Genomic DNA, 14,291 nt, shown 5'->3' on the forward strand with positions numbered 1-14,291 from the left:
TACCACAGAGCCAATGCTTAATAGATATTTTCTGTACTGTCACTGGAACTCCTTGAGTCAACTGTTAGACCATTATCATCAATGTTACTAAAAACAGAACAGAAGGATTCTACTTTTCTACACATTACTATAGGATTAGAGATTGTGGCCATAGCATGGAAGACCCTACATGGTCTAGAAGGCCATGCATGACCTGGCATTTCCTTGCCTGGTCTCTGAGCTCTACCCACCTTGAACCTGCTTTTCGGCTGTGCTGAAGTGTCTGCATGTCCTACAAAGAAGAATGCTTCCAGGCATTTCTGGCTTTTGCATAGTTGCTCATTCTGCATAGCATGCAGTCTCCTCTTCACTTGTCCTTTCGCCTGAAAAACTCTATCGAGGACTTCACGATTCAGCTAAAACTCATCTACTCTGAAAAGACTCCCATGCACCCCTTGCAGCCAAACCTGGCTAGGAGCCCCTTCTGAGTGCTCCAGCAGGCCCTGCACCTGCCCCTGTGATCATGCTCACTGATCTGAGTTTGACCTGTGCTTGCCTACCTTGCCCAGGGAACAGACAGCAAACTAGCCAGGGGCAGGAGCTGAGTCCTTTCACCTTTTTATTTGTCAGATCTGGCATCACCTCGGGAACATCAGAACCCTTAATAAATAGGTGTTGAACAAATAAACAGGTGGGAAATATCTTCCAAGTGGAGTAGAGTATTTCCGCTCAGTTGTTTAGAGCTACTTCCCAAGCATTTTCAAATCAGGGTGTACAGCGAGCCCCATAGAAAAAAGAATGGGCAGTTTGTCCACTTGAGGCCAACAGCGCAGGTCCCAACCAGCCTGGACCACTGAAGGGGCATCCATTCACCACACCCCAGCATGGAGGGGCATCCCTCCTCCCCAAAATAAGAAGCTCTGGCTCAGAGCACAGCATATGACAAATCATCCTTCTACTTTTTTAGCCATCTTCACTGTCTTCCTCAGGCAACCCTCATGAATTAAAGGTGATATTCTGCTTTAATAACTGTGAAGGTAGCATGTTTGGTATCATTGGTTGTAGCAATCAGAAGATACAGGGTCTAGGACACTCTCTGCTATCCAGAGATGAGCGCTGACATACCTTTGTCAAGTAACAGGGCTTGTTTGTGTGTTTTCCTTATAAAAATGAGCTGTTAAGATCTGCCCTGGCTACACCATGGGATATTTCCACAATAATACAATTTGCTACAGACAAACTCAATGTGAGATAAATAAAATTTGATATGAATATAGTAATGAACTGCAAGTTTATACTCCTAGTATGTGAAATTATGTTATCCATTAGAAGTAGGTGGACTTTATAATTTATTTTATAAACCAGGACATAAATGAGAGTGAAATAAGATACTATTAAGAAACACAACAAGACGATAGGCAATCATCAATAGGCAATCATCAGGACTTTATCAGGATTACCATCACCCAAATTATAATAAGTATTCTAAAAGATGCTAGAATTTGAAATGTTTCTTTCAGTAGCATTGATATTTCTGTCTGCACACTACTGCAGCCCTCTGTTTGTATTTGGGGCATTTATGACCTTTTGAAAGAAACAAAGCAGAGCTCTGTGTTGAGCCCTTCTTCCCCCAACCCCACTGCAGTTGAGACATAGGTATGACAACTTGGCCTTGTCGGTCAGACATTCTCAACCCAGGCCAAAATCACAGGAGGCAGAGGCTGCTCTGTATCCTTGCAGACGAGTATGGTGACAGCCGTAATAGCTACACTCAGTTTCCAGAGGAGCAAAGATAGTGGTTTTAGCAGTGAGCTCTGATTGGTTCAGTGGTGCAAGTGGTAAAGTCCATGCCCAAAGATGGTGGAATGCTGTCTTCAAGGGGCCAGACCCCGTGCCAGTCCTCCCCAGCACTACCAATGTTGTTTCTTCTTCCTTAACTTCCAAGACCAGGTCCATGGCTATCCTCGAGGATCTGGGAACCACCTTTATCCTGAACCCTCAATGCATTTCTTTTCTGTTTACATTAGCCAGAGATGGTTTCTTCTCAAATCTAGATGCATCCTAATAAATTAAAATTAACTACACAGATGAAGCAACCAAGGAACTGGAAGTCATATAGCTTCTTTACAACCATATCACTAGAAAAAGAATCAGAGCTAGAGGCCCGATCTACCACTCCCAGTCTAGAGAGCTTTGTAACTCCACACACTGAAGATACCCAATAAACATTAGTTTAATTTGCTATTTTGTGTGTTCTGTTATATATTTTTAAAGCATGTTTTCTACAAGGCCACAATTTGATATAGGTGATCGATGCAAGTGCTCTTGCATGGGATGGTGCGATTATTCAACAACAATTAGGGAAACTTTGTAACTGTGGTTAAAAAGCTAAGAAAAAGCAAAAACCTGGGAAACGCCTTTTATAACCTTCGTTTTTCAGAAATGACAAAATAGTTTCATCTTAGAATATAAGAGCTAAAATGAAGCAACGTGCTGAAAAGAGAATTGTATGGATGTTAAATGGGCAAGTGTCCAATTCTCTATATGGAGTCTCAGAAACAACATTTTATGATGATGTGGTTTGATTAATGAAAGTTAACAAGAAATGGGTACTTACTTCTTTGGAAAGAAACACCTCTGGAATTGACATTCTTCCTGTCCTTGAAAAACACACCTTTGCTGTGATGTTTTTAGACAATTTATTAGAGGTGAATCTGTTTCTCTTAACTTGGTCTGCCAAGCTTGCATATCATTCCAATGGAATAATTTTGATGTCTATTTATTGTTGTCTAGAACACTACTTCTTCATTTCTTTTTTCTCTTTTCCTTACTAGGTATCAAATATGCTGGCCATTTCACAAACTGTTGCCAAAACAATCCTAACAGCCCAGAGCAGTGAGTATATGGAAATTCATTTATTGATGCGGATCCCCTCACTTCACCTGGCTTAGCTTTGCGGAGACCCTTAAACTATCTCAATCAGCTTTTAAAACCAAGAAGGCAGCTCTAAGTCCAGAACATCTGCCCCAGCTGCATTTCCCATTTTGGCCCTGGGCTCCAGGAAGTACTTGAGTGCACAAAGCTGCCAGGACATATATTCACAAACCTGGAACTTGAGTTACCATGGAACAGCTTTCATAGAAGTCTCCTTAGACTTCTAAAATCCTCCAGTATCAGCAAAATGGAGAACACATAGCCATTAAACAAATTAGTCTAAAATCTGTTTAGAGACCAAAAGTGGTTGTCACACATCTGGAAAAAGAGTACAGGGTGAGCTGAGTAGGGAAGGGAAGCCTTAGAAAAGGAAAATATTAATTGAGCAAATCAAGAAAAAAAGGAGAATAGAAAAATATCAAGTTGAATGTGGACACAAAGTCGTTAGCAAATATTGCTTTGTTTGCAGAAATGGAGAGCACAGGCTTGTCCCAGAGAAGACCCGTTCCAAGATACAGCTGTTGCAAGTGTGCTTGCCTAGTTCCTATCCATTTCCTACTTCCCTCTCGCTCCCACCAAAACATTGAACTTGACACCAACGCGTCTGCTTGTGTTACCGGTAGTGCAGCCGGGTTGAAATAGTCATAGCACTGAGCAAGGACACCTCTTCCTGGTCTGCTTCTTCTTGGTCCCAGAACCTCAACTTTTGCTAATCAGTTGGGTCCAACTTAGACAATGTTTTCCTTTTGCTTAGCCAGGCTTCATTACTTAGCTTATACTGATGAGTAGAATAGAGCAGTCAGCAACCATGTGGAATTTAGAGTGAGACTAATTTTGAATCCAAGTTCCATCCTTTATGTGTTTATTTACTTTATCTATCTGGCCCTCAGTTTCCTTACTTGAGAAATGGGAATGGTAGTAGTAAAGTGGTACATTCTCATAGGATTATTGAGTATATTACATAAGGAAATCTACATTAGTGGTTAGAACGATACCTGGTACAGTATTAGCAGTATGTAAATATTTGCTTTCATTACCTTCTGTGTGCCCCACAGAGTTTTAGTCTGCGTGATTACTTATTATGAATTCAAAGGAATTCTCCATCACAATACTTTCAATTGCTCCAAGCTCATTGTAAATTCACTATCCAAGCATTCATTCTGCCATCATACAGCCCTCAAAATGGCGCCTCCTGACTTACCAGGAACACATTCTTTTTTCCCTTAACCTCATGCTGAGTGGGGTTAAAGCTCTAGGGAATTTTGGAAGATGATGGAAATGTTTTAAAGGTGAATTGTGGTGATAGTTTCACACTCTTTAAACTTATTAAAAATCAATGTTTTCTGTTCTTACAACGTGTGAATTTTGTGGTGTGTAAATTATACTTCAAGAAAGATGTAAAACAAAAAAAATAATGATTGTTTTAAAAAATTTCTCATTTTGTCTATTAGGGAAAAAGAGGCATAAAACTATAAAGAGTCAGTGCGGAAATGGAATGGAAGCAAGAACTACATCGCTCTAATTCTTTCAGAGTTTCGTTTTTTTGTTTTTTTGTTTTTTTTTTGGATGGCTCAATTATTTACTTTAGAAATAGTAGCACATTCCTTGGCTACCAAACATCCAGGGCTTAAGAAATCAGGCAGTACTTCTGAAATCCATACCAGGATATTTTCCAGATTGAAGAACAGGGTGAGTAGGGAGGGTACCTGGGGGTTGTTTTGAGAAATCTGGATCTTGCCACCATTTCTCTGAGTAGAAGTGCCAAGCAAAAGCTGTAGGTGTGTCAAAAGAAGTTGAAGGTCTTTTGCATTTTAATGACAAGATAGACTTGGATCTTATGTAATGTTCTAACTGCTCTAAGTTTCATTCAGTGAAAAGAACCTTAATAAAGGAAACCATTATTACTAGAAGCAAAATTGATTTTAGCAAAACCTTAACCTCTTTGAATAGCAGAATTTACTTTAATTCAAACGGAGAGGATCCATTTGAAGAAGACGACGACGACGAAGAAGGAGAAGGAGAAGGAGAAGAAAAAGAGGATGAGGAGGAAATTAAAATTGCATCACGTAGCAAATGACTAATCGGAGCAGTAACAAGCTTCCAGTTTTAATTGTGCCAAGAGTTTTACTTCAAACACCAGTCTTAAGGAAATATTTCAGCAAATCCTCTTTGTCTTTGGTATTTTTATTGGCATTTTGGCAAACTCTTGATTCATTCAAATAATGGCTAAATCTGTCTGCTGCAGCTTGCACTAGCGGGGTCCGTAGCTGCTTGTTACCATGAGTGATAGATGCTGGCAGCACGTCGGAGATCTGATTTAGGACAGTAACAGCAGTGTATCTGACTCCGCTTATGCAGTAACTACAGAAAACCTTTGCAGTTGTCATTTTGTTTTTAAAAATATCAAAAGAAAGCGATTTAGGGTGTGTATTAAGAAACTAATGACTTCATTCACGTTTTTACTCTCATCTTTGAGACTTTATTTTATTGAATAATAAAATATCGCTCCATTGAGCCCCCTGTAAATTGCCACGCTAGTGGCGTCTAATCAAGAAATATACTACGTGACCTTCTCCAGGGTTGGAAATTTGTATTTCAAAAGAGTTGAAAGTTGATCCTAAGTACTTGGGTCCCAGAGGTCTCAGGGGAGGACAGGGTCAACCCAGTGGTCTGGTCAGGACAGGAGGGCCACAGATAACTTTCCACTGAGAATGTGCCAGGCAACGGGTTCACGTGGCTGCTTTCACTTTATTAAGAGCTCTGATAAAAACAGATCTTGTCTTCTCTAAAAGCAGATTGGCCTCTTCAGACCGCAGACATGAAGGTACCAAGACACTGGATTTACTCTGAGTTAATGTTTACCTGAATTATTGATTGCCACATGGGTTACAAAACAGCTGGCAACTCAGTTTATGATGCTTTTTCTTTGAATTACAAAGCCCGAGCTATAAATCCAAACCTGAGAGGATTTCTTTCATCTTTTCTACTTGTGAAATGTATCTCTTCAACAGAACCGACCCTGGGTCGTTTTAAATCAATTACTAATAAATCAGTGGCACTTTCTCTTTCTCTCAGTGCAAGCAAAAGTACCATTTTAGGAATTAATTTTGTCTCTGGCTTACCTTTGTCTAAGCTGTTTATCTGTGACTTTCCTTATTTATTTCACAAAATGATAGGGTATTAGTTGGGTTTTAAGATGCCTTGAGGTATGGGAGGTTAAATCACACAGTAGGTTAAAATATTTCAAAACCCCAGGCACATGCCAACTACTAAACTGAACACGGCTCTACGGCAAGATGAAATGTTTAGGACATTGTAACTTTATGTCATTGATTGCCTTGTAACTTTTATCAACATAAAATAGTTTAGAGATGGTATGCAATAAAAAGCATATTCAATAAGACTATTCTTATTAAAGAGATTAAAGCCATAAATTAAAAAGTGATGCAGATAGTTCAACCACTAGGGAAGACAGAAGTAATATTATCATCCACTTGACTTTTGAATTGGAGCCTCCTGGCAGATGGGGAAACAAAAGAAATATAATACATTATATATTTTTTATCTCATAGAAATTAATGTAGCATTTATTTAAAAGAAATATTTTCTACGGTCATATTCTGAAACAGAAGCTCAACTCCAGTATGCATCTTAAGCACAATGTATTAAAAAAAAGTAATGTATAGTCAAACTATACATGGGTATTGATAATGCCAATGGCATTACATTGAAGCACAAATAAGTGAATTAGGGCCTACCCTAATGAAGTCCATGTGGTGAACTACACACACCAAACGTCGTAACTATGAGGTGATGGATGTGCTAACTAACCTTATTGTGGTAGTCATTTTGCAATATATACATTTATAAAAACCATCATGTTGTACACCTTAAACTTCCACAATGTTAATGTCAATTATATCTCCATAAAGAACCAATATTCCCATCTGCATAAAGACTTCCTTATAGCCACTTGGAGGGAAAACCCCAAAAGATTGCAACAGGCAAAATACAGCCCTTTCTACATTTCTTTTTTTTTTTTTAAAGATTTTATTTATTTATTCGACAGAGATAGAGACAGCCAGCGAGAGAGGGAACGCAAGCAGGGGGAGTGGGAGAGGAAGAAGCAGGCTCATAGCAGAGGAGCCTGACGTGGGGCTCGATCCCATAACGCCGGGATCACGCCCTGAGCCGAAGGCAGACGCTCAACCGCTGTGCCACCCAGGCGCCCCCCTTTCTACATTTCTATCACTTGCATAAAATGTTTAATGTCCATTTTCTTTTATAAACTATAATATCTCTGAAGGCAGACAGTTTGTTTGTTTTTTCTACCTTGAATTTCTGATACCTAACAAAGGTTATAGCCCATGCTAGACATCTAACAGGCATTTTGTTGAATTGAGTTTATATTTAAAGCAACTTTTCGTTTCTTTACCCATCTGCAATATCACAGAATGGAAAAAACATCTTGGACAGAATTTTTAAAAATAAAAGCTCAAACCCTTCACAGTTTTAAATGGGATAACTTCCTGATATGCTCCCTAATGCAGCTAAGATGCAAAATCTACCCTCAAATATTGATTAAGTTAATCTTCTGAATAGAATTCTAAAATAGTTTCTTTTTTTAAAATGCAGTATCTCCAGATCATAATAATTTTAACTATGATTTGATTGGTTTTAAACTGTTATCAGACAGCAGTCAAATGTTCACGAAGCCATCTGCGGTCCATAATAGTCCACCACCGTTTGAGATTTTAATCTAGATACTCAATCTCCACTTCCTATTTAGTACAGCTCAAGAAAGTATCATTTATGAAAGAAAAGTACCATGTTATTGTGTTCAGTGTTAAAAAGCATAAAAAGAATGTGTAGGCCTTAAACATATCTATACCCATAAATAACGGCAAAACTACCCAGAATTATCACTAGCTTTTTTTGATTAATGTGTGATGCCTTTCTGGAAATTACAAAGGAGCAAAGCATCTCCCGTATAGTATCAATCTTCAGTGTCGTACTTTGTCTCATTTGATCAGAGCAACAAACCTGTAAGATAAGGTCTCCGTAGCTGCAGTTTTCAGACAAGGAATCAGAGGCTTGATGTTCAAGAGTTTGACCAACCACAGGGGACCAAGAAATCTATTCGTACCATCTATGTGTCTGAGAGATAACACACTGCTGTCCCGTTTCCCTGTTCTCCCAGACTTTTATTGTTTCTAAGANTCCCTGTTCTCCCAGACTTTTATTGTTTCTAAGAAACTTACAGCAGTATCTGACCAGAGCGATGCAGAGCTCTTGGATAAATGTGGCTGTGTGCTTTTTTTTTTTCTTTTAACACCTCCTTATGGTTCTGCAAAGACCTTAATTGGACTCTTCGTTCCAGGGCAGAAGACACACACCTGCAGGCAGTGGACAGGCATGCTCCATGCTATCCACACCTCACTGGAATGAATGCTGGGCAGGACACTGACTGTCCGTGGTGAGCACAGCAGGTGGGTGGGATCCAGCACGGTCGTTTCTCCAGAGGCACATACTTGAATAGCTTCTCGGTCAGGTCCACATGCANTTCTCCAGAGGCACATACTTGAACAGCTTCTCGGTCAGGTCCACATGCACCTGCGGCATGCCCCGGCAGCAGCAGCACTTCAGACCAAGCTCATCCAGTGACTGCGTGCATTCTTGAAAAGGCAGTTTGACTGCAGAGGTTAAGGGTGTGACCACTACAGTCAGACCATGGCTTCCATGTACAAGTGTATAGTTTGTGCACTGCACAAGAACTTCAAACCCAGGTCAGACAACCTACCTCCTTAGCTTCCCAGCTGTGTTAATTTAAAACTGATAGTTTAACCTTCCTAAATCTCCTTTTCCCCACTCTTAATGGTAGTATAGAAATAATACTTCATTCAGAGCCTTGCTGGGAAGCCTAATTAGATAAAGCATCCCAGGTACCTTTCAGAGTGCAGTCTACAGTAAACACTCAATAAAATTAGTTCTTAGCATTATTTTTTAAAGATTGTATTTATTTATTTGAAAGAGAGAGAGAGAGAGCAAGTATGAGCAGGGAGAAGGACAGAGAGAGAAGCAGACTTCCTGCTGAGCAATGAGCCGGATTAGGGACTCAATCCCGGGACACTGGGATCATGACCTGAGCCGAAGGCAGACGCTTAACCAACTGAGCCACCCAGGGAACCCTGGTTCTTAGGATTATTAAAAATATTATTATTCTTTCTTCATCATTAGCAAATAAATAATTATGTGAACTTTTGATCATTTACCGAGTATAAGCTGTTGGAAGTAAAATAACTGAACCAAAGTTAATAAACCTTTTGAAGGCTCTTGACTTGCATTTGCCTTTAGGAATGGCCACACAATGTACCCTCCCACCAATAGTGAATGAGGCAGCCTATCTCAGTATATCTCAACCATCACTGTGATCTCAAGCAGCTGCCCCAGATTTCCTCTCTGCCAGCCTCCCACTATAATCCAAATTTTACCTTAGAGCTACTAAAGCTTCTATTTTCTGAAGACAAATATTTCATTTGAAGGAATAGGTTGGCAGCCTGCATGCACTCCCGAGTGCATGAAGATAACAAGAGTAGTCGTCAAATCAGTAACACATAGCTAAATGTGTGTGTGAATAATACATTGCCCCATTGTTTGTGGTAGCACAGAGACCTATGGAAATTTCCAGGCAGAAGAAAGGGCACAGACAAGGAAGGGATTAATTAAAGACTTTGGCAGGTAGGAAAAGCCTGGAGGTACAACATAGCAAGGGGCACGATAGATAGCCTGCCTCCTTCAAGTGTCATCTGAGGGTCTATTGGACCCCTAAAACTGGAAGAGAATAAAATTGCAAACCTGCACAAGCATCTTTGTAGTCTGTGGACACGGAGACCCACAGAAGATGGAGATGGTCCTCTGCACAGTGCTGCCTCCTACTGTTTACATTTATTTATTTATTTATTTATTATTTTTCTAAAGATTTTATTTATTTATTGAGAGAGAAAGAGAGCACAAGATGGGGGTGGGGGCAGAGAGAGATGCAGACTCCCCGCTGAGCAGAGAACCCATTGAGCTCAATCCCAGGACTCTGGGATCATAACTTGAGCCGAAGGCAGACGCTTAACCAACAGAGCCACCCGGGCGCCCCTCCTTATTTAGCTGTATTTGTTGATTATCCATTATCCATTCTGCAAGTTTTGACCCAAACAACTATGTAGTTGAAGCCAACTATCTGTGCAAAAGTACACATTGAAGNCATTTATTTATTTATTTATTTATTATTTTTCTAAAGATTTTATTTATTTATTGAGAGAGAAAGAGAGCACAAGATGGGGGTGGGGGCAGAGGGAGATGCAGACTCCCCGCTGAGCAGAGAACCCATTGAGCTCAATCCCAGGACTCTGGGATCATAACTTGAGCCGAAGGCAGACGCTTAACCAACAGAGCCACCCGGGCGCCCCTCCTTATTTAGCTGTATTTGTTGATTATCCATTATCCATTCTGCAAGTTTTGACCCAAACAACTATGTAGTTGAAGCCAACTATCTGTGCAAAAGTACACATTGAAGCTAACTCCAGGGATCCAGAGTAAGGTGCTGATATTTTTCTTGGAGGAAAAAAAAAACTAAGAGAGCCAGTGGTTGTCTGATAGAGAGAGGTTATTTTCATGGGGAGTTGATGAAATATGTTCTACCTTTGCAAGCAGAGCACCTGCTGGATCAGGTAGGCTATGAAAGGATAGCAGCACAGAAGAAAGGCATTCTAGTATTTTGGAAGCCTACACTTGAATCTGTTCAATGTTATTACCTTTTCTCCTCAATTCCTTCTGTTGAAGAAAGATTCCTGTGCCCTCTTCCCCTCCTGTAAAAGTAAAACTTTCATTTTAACCTTTGAGGAAGCAAGTTCAAGTGCAAATGTTCCTTCAGGTCACAAGTCTAAGCCTATTCTATTTAAACAGCTGTATATCAAATGATAGAAGAACCAAGGCTCTTGCCTTGTTAGCACTGAGCCTTCTTAAGAGCAGGCCCCAAATGTCATAACATTTCATACTTAATTTATACACCAGTTAAAGAAAAAAAAAGTTGGGAAGTTACCTGTCTTCCAGTGTTTTAAAATGTTTCTCTGTTGTTCTGTGTTGTGTTAAGCAACCATAATCACTCAGATAAGAACTATCTAAGATCCCCACACTTTTCCACTATGAATGTTTTATTCTAGAATATTCTATTGCCAGTAATACCTTCTCCCAAAACACACCTACATGGAAATATCGCATGGATTAAAATTCTAAAGAGCCTTTCACTGAGTCACGCTTTCAAATTTTATACTTTCATGGGGAGTGGGTTCTAAAATTAAACCTGCTTCTCTGTTTGGATTCTGAGATATTAAGTACATTTATTAGCCCATCTGCTTCTTAGAATGATATCCCAGGAGCCCTGAAGCATTAAGTCTATGCCTTGAGTCATGTACGTAAGGGGAGTGAAGATGTCAGACCCAGAGAAACTGTATGTCATATAGTTCAGTGTGTTGACAGTCCATGAACATTAGTTTATGTTGGCCAAGTACTATTGAGTTTTTAAACTCTTCTCTGGCTAGTCACAAATCTGAAAAGTCAAGAGACAGTGACTAGAACACTGAAGGCAAAAGAGTCAAAGAAAAAAAGACTTCCAAAGGCTTTGCAAATCCAACCACGAAGTTCTCTATAGTTGTAGAGGAAAGCAAATCCAGAAATGTAGAGAAATTGGAGATATTCGATAAGCTTTTAACACTTTTCTACATCAAAAGAGCGATTAAATATGAAATCATTCTGGCCAGGATCTGCCTAGGATGGCATAAATGCAAGCTCTCAACAGGGAAATTGAGATCAATAGTTAGAAGTTCTACACTGAGGATCAATATTTAGAAGTTTTGACTTTTCCTGTGGAAAGTTCTATGAGGCCCCAAACCTTGAATATCTTTTTTTTAATTTTCTTCCTCTCTTCTCCCTCCTCCTTCCTCTCCTTCTCCTTGTTCTCCTCCCTCTCCCCTTGCCCCTTTATCTTCTCCTCCTTCTCCTTCCTCTTCTTCTTCTACTGAGAAATGGAATGTGCTGTTGACAACAAAACTTCACTGCTTGGAAACCCCCATTTTGGCTTCCAGTAAAGTTAGCAACAGGAAACAAATAATGGGGAACTTGTCCATGACTCTGTTCCCCATACTTCACCTATGGAAATTTGCCAAACACCAAACATGTGGCTACTGAATAGATTGAAAAATGCACCAAAAATGTATCTATGAGACTCTACAGCCATGGAAAAGTAAGCATTTCAACAAGAAAAAACATTTGGGTTTTATAGGAAATATGGACACCCACATGCACCTACACAATTCCTGACTGTCATATGGAACAAAACTTTTTCTTTTCTCTTAAGTAGATTTTGCGACTTTGTTGAAATAAATACAGCTTTACAATATTTCTTGCTGACTTGTCTTCTGGTCACCATGACCATCTGAATCTACTGAAGTATATAGAAGATTGGCTTTTGCTTTTTCTTCTTTTTCTTTTTCTCCCTTCTCTCTTAGCAATAAGTCTGTCTTCAGGTCCAAGGATGGAATATGGTGATTTTTAAAGAGGTAGCTTGACTGTGCTATTTAGAAATCACTGCACTCTCGTGTTTTACTCGGTAACTTTTCCAGTGTGAAATGGCCACAGCAAATCCTTCCTCTAATTTCCAGGGAAGAAATGATCGTATTTGCCTTTAAAGCCTTTGGGCTTCACTGTCCCTCGTGTGGGAATCCTTTACATACCAACCCAGCTGGGGGTACTGTTTTTCTGAGACCCCTCTTGACACTTATCATGTTCTACTTAAATAATTTATGTTCACATTTTATTTTTCTAAACATATTGTTAGTTTTTAAAGTCAATGAGTATCTTTTAAGGTTTATTTATTTATTTTAGAGAGAGAGAGACAACAAGCGAGCTGGGGGAGGGGCAGAAGGAGAGGGAGAGAAAGAATCTCAAACAGACCCCGCTCTGACTGCAGAGCCTGATGCCCAGGCTGGATCCCATGACCCTGAGATCATGACCTGAGACAAAACCAAGAGTCTGCCGCTTAATGGACTGAGCCACCCAGACACCCCAAAGGGTATTTATATTTATTTATATTGATATTTGTTTATATTTATGTATTTTTTTATCTAACACTCAGTAGATTTTTAATTTTCAAGAACTTAAAATCACAAATGAATAGGCCAAGGCATTAAATTCTCAGGAAGCATTTCCTCAGCATCCATTAACTTTAATTTTAGCATTAGTATACTTTTTATTAGTTGGCTCAAAAAAAATTGGGTCAAAATGGAGTATTAACAATCATTTAAAGTACTCTGGTATAATAACAAAATATTCCAATGTAATTATAAGTTATTGTATAGTTTCTCCAAAAAACGTGTTGGAGAAGAAAAAGGAGTCTTACTTGCCTACAGGAACAAAGCCAGAATTTACAGGACTCTGGTGTGTTTCTCTCGTGTAAAAGCCATGCTATGGAAACATTGGATTAACCTGCATGAGGTGGCAAAGTCTACCTATCCTTTTTGCTTTGGATAGTGTCTTTTTTGTGAGGATATTCTCATGACATGTCATTTAAACCAGGGACAACAACAACAACAGAAAACCCAAGGAGATGAAAAAGCTTGTATCTAATCAGGCTTGATTAAGTGAGTTGCCATTGCTTTTTGGTAAATCCATTAAAAAATGATGACTGTGGCCTTGTCTTTGTCTAAAGCCAGAAAATCTTGTGACTTTCATGTTGTTAATAGAGGGTCAGGACTCACAAGGGACAGTTCAGGCCTGAACTAAGGATCTAAATATCAGGTTGGATGAGGCTGGAGTCAGCAGCAAATTGGAAACACCAGGCCAAGAGAGAACAGGGATCAAGGTAAGAGGGGTGAAGTTTGAGACCAACTGTATTCAAATAGTACTTGAAGATTTCTTACTCTAACTAGACTACATTTTTCAAACTTTTATGTGCATAGATAAGATTCATTTGGGGAACTTCTTAAAGGGTAGAGACAATAGGCCCCGGGGCAGGGTCCCAAAATCTGCATCTCTAGTGAGCTTCTGGTCTGCAGGCCCACAGATCACACTATTCTACAAAAGCTTCCAGTGTGGATGCTTTGCACCTGTGGTGGATGGCTTCTGAAAATTCCAGAACATGGGTTATACCTCCAACTCCAGTTTTGTACTTGATCCACAGGAAATCCAAGGAAAAATATGTTAACAGTTTATCCCCATTACCAAGAAAATATCACAAAACATTGACTAACAAGGAAAGCAAATGGTTATTATCAACATGATTAGCAATGGAGAAATCATTAGTAAAAGCAACATAAGCATTGTGAAGCCAT

The sequence above is a fragment of the Ailuropoda melanoleuca genome, chromosome 14 (genome assembly GCF_002007445.2).
Source record: "Ailuropoda melanoleuca isolate Jingjing chromosome 14, ASM200744v2, whole genome shotgun sequence".
NCBI lineage: Eukaryota > Metazoa > Chordata > Mammalia > Carnivora > Ursidae > Ailuropoda > Ailuropoda melanoleuca.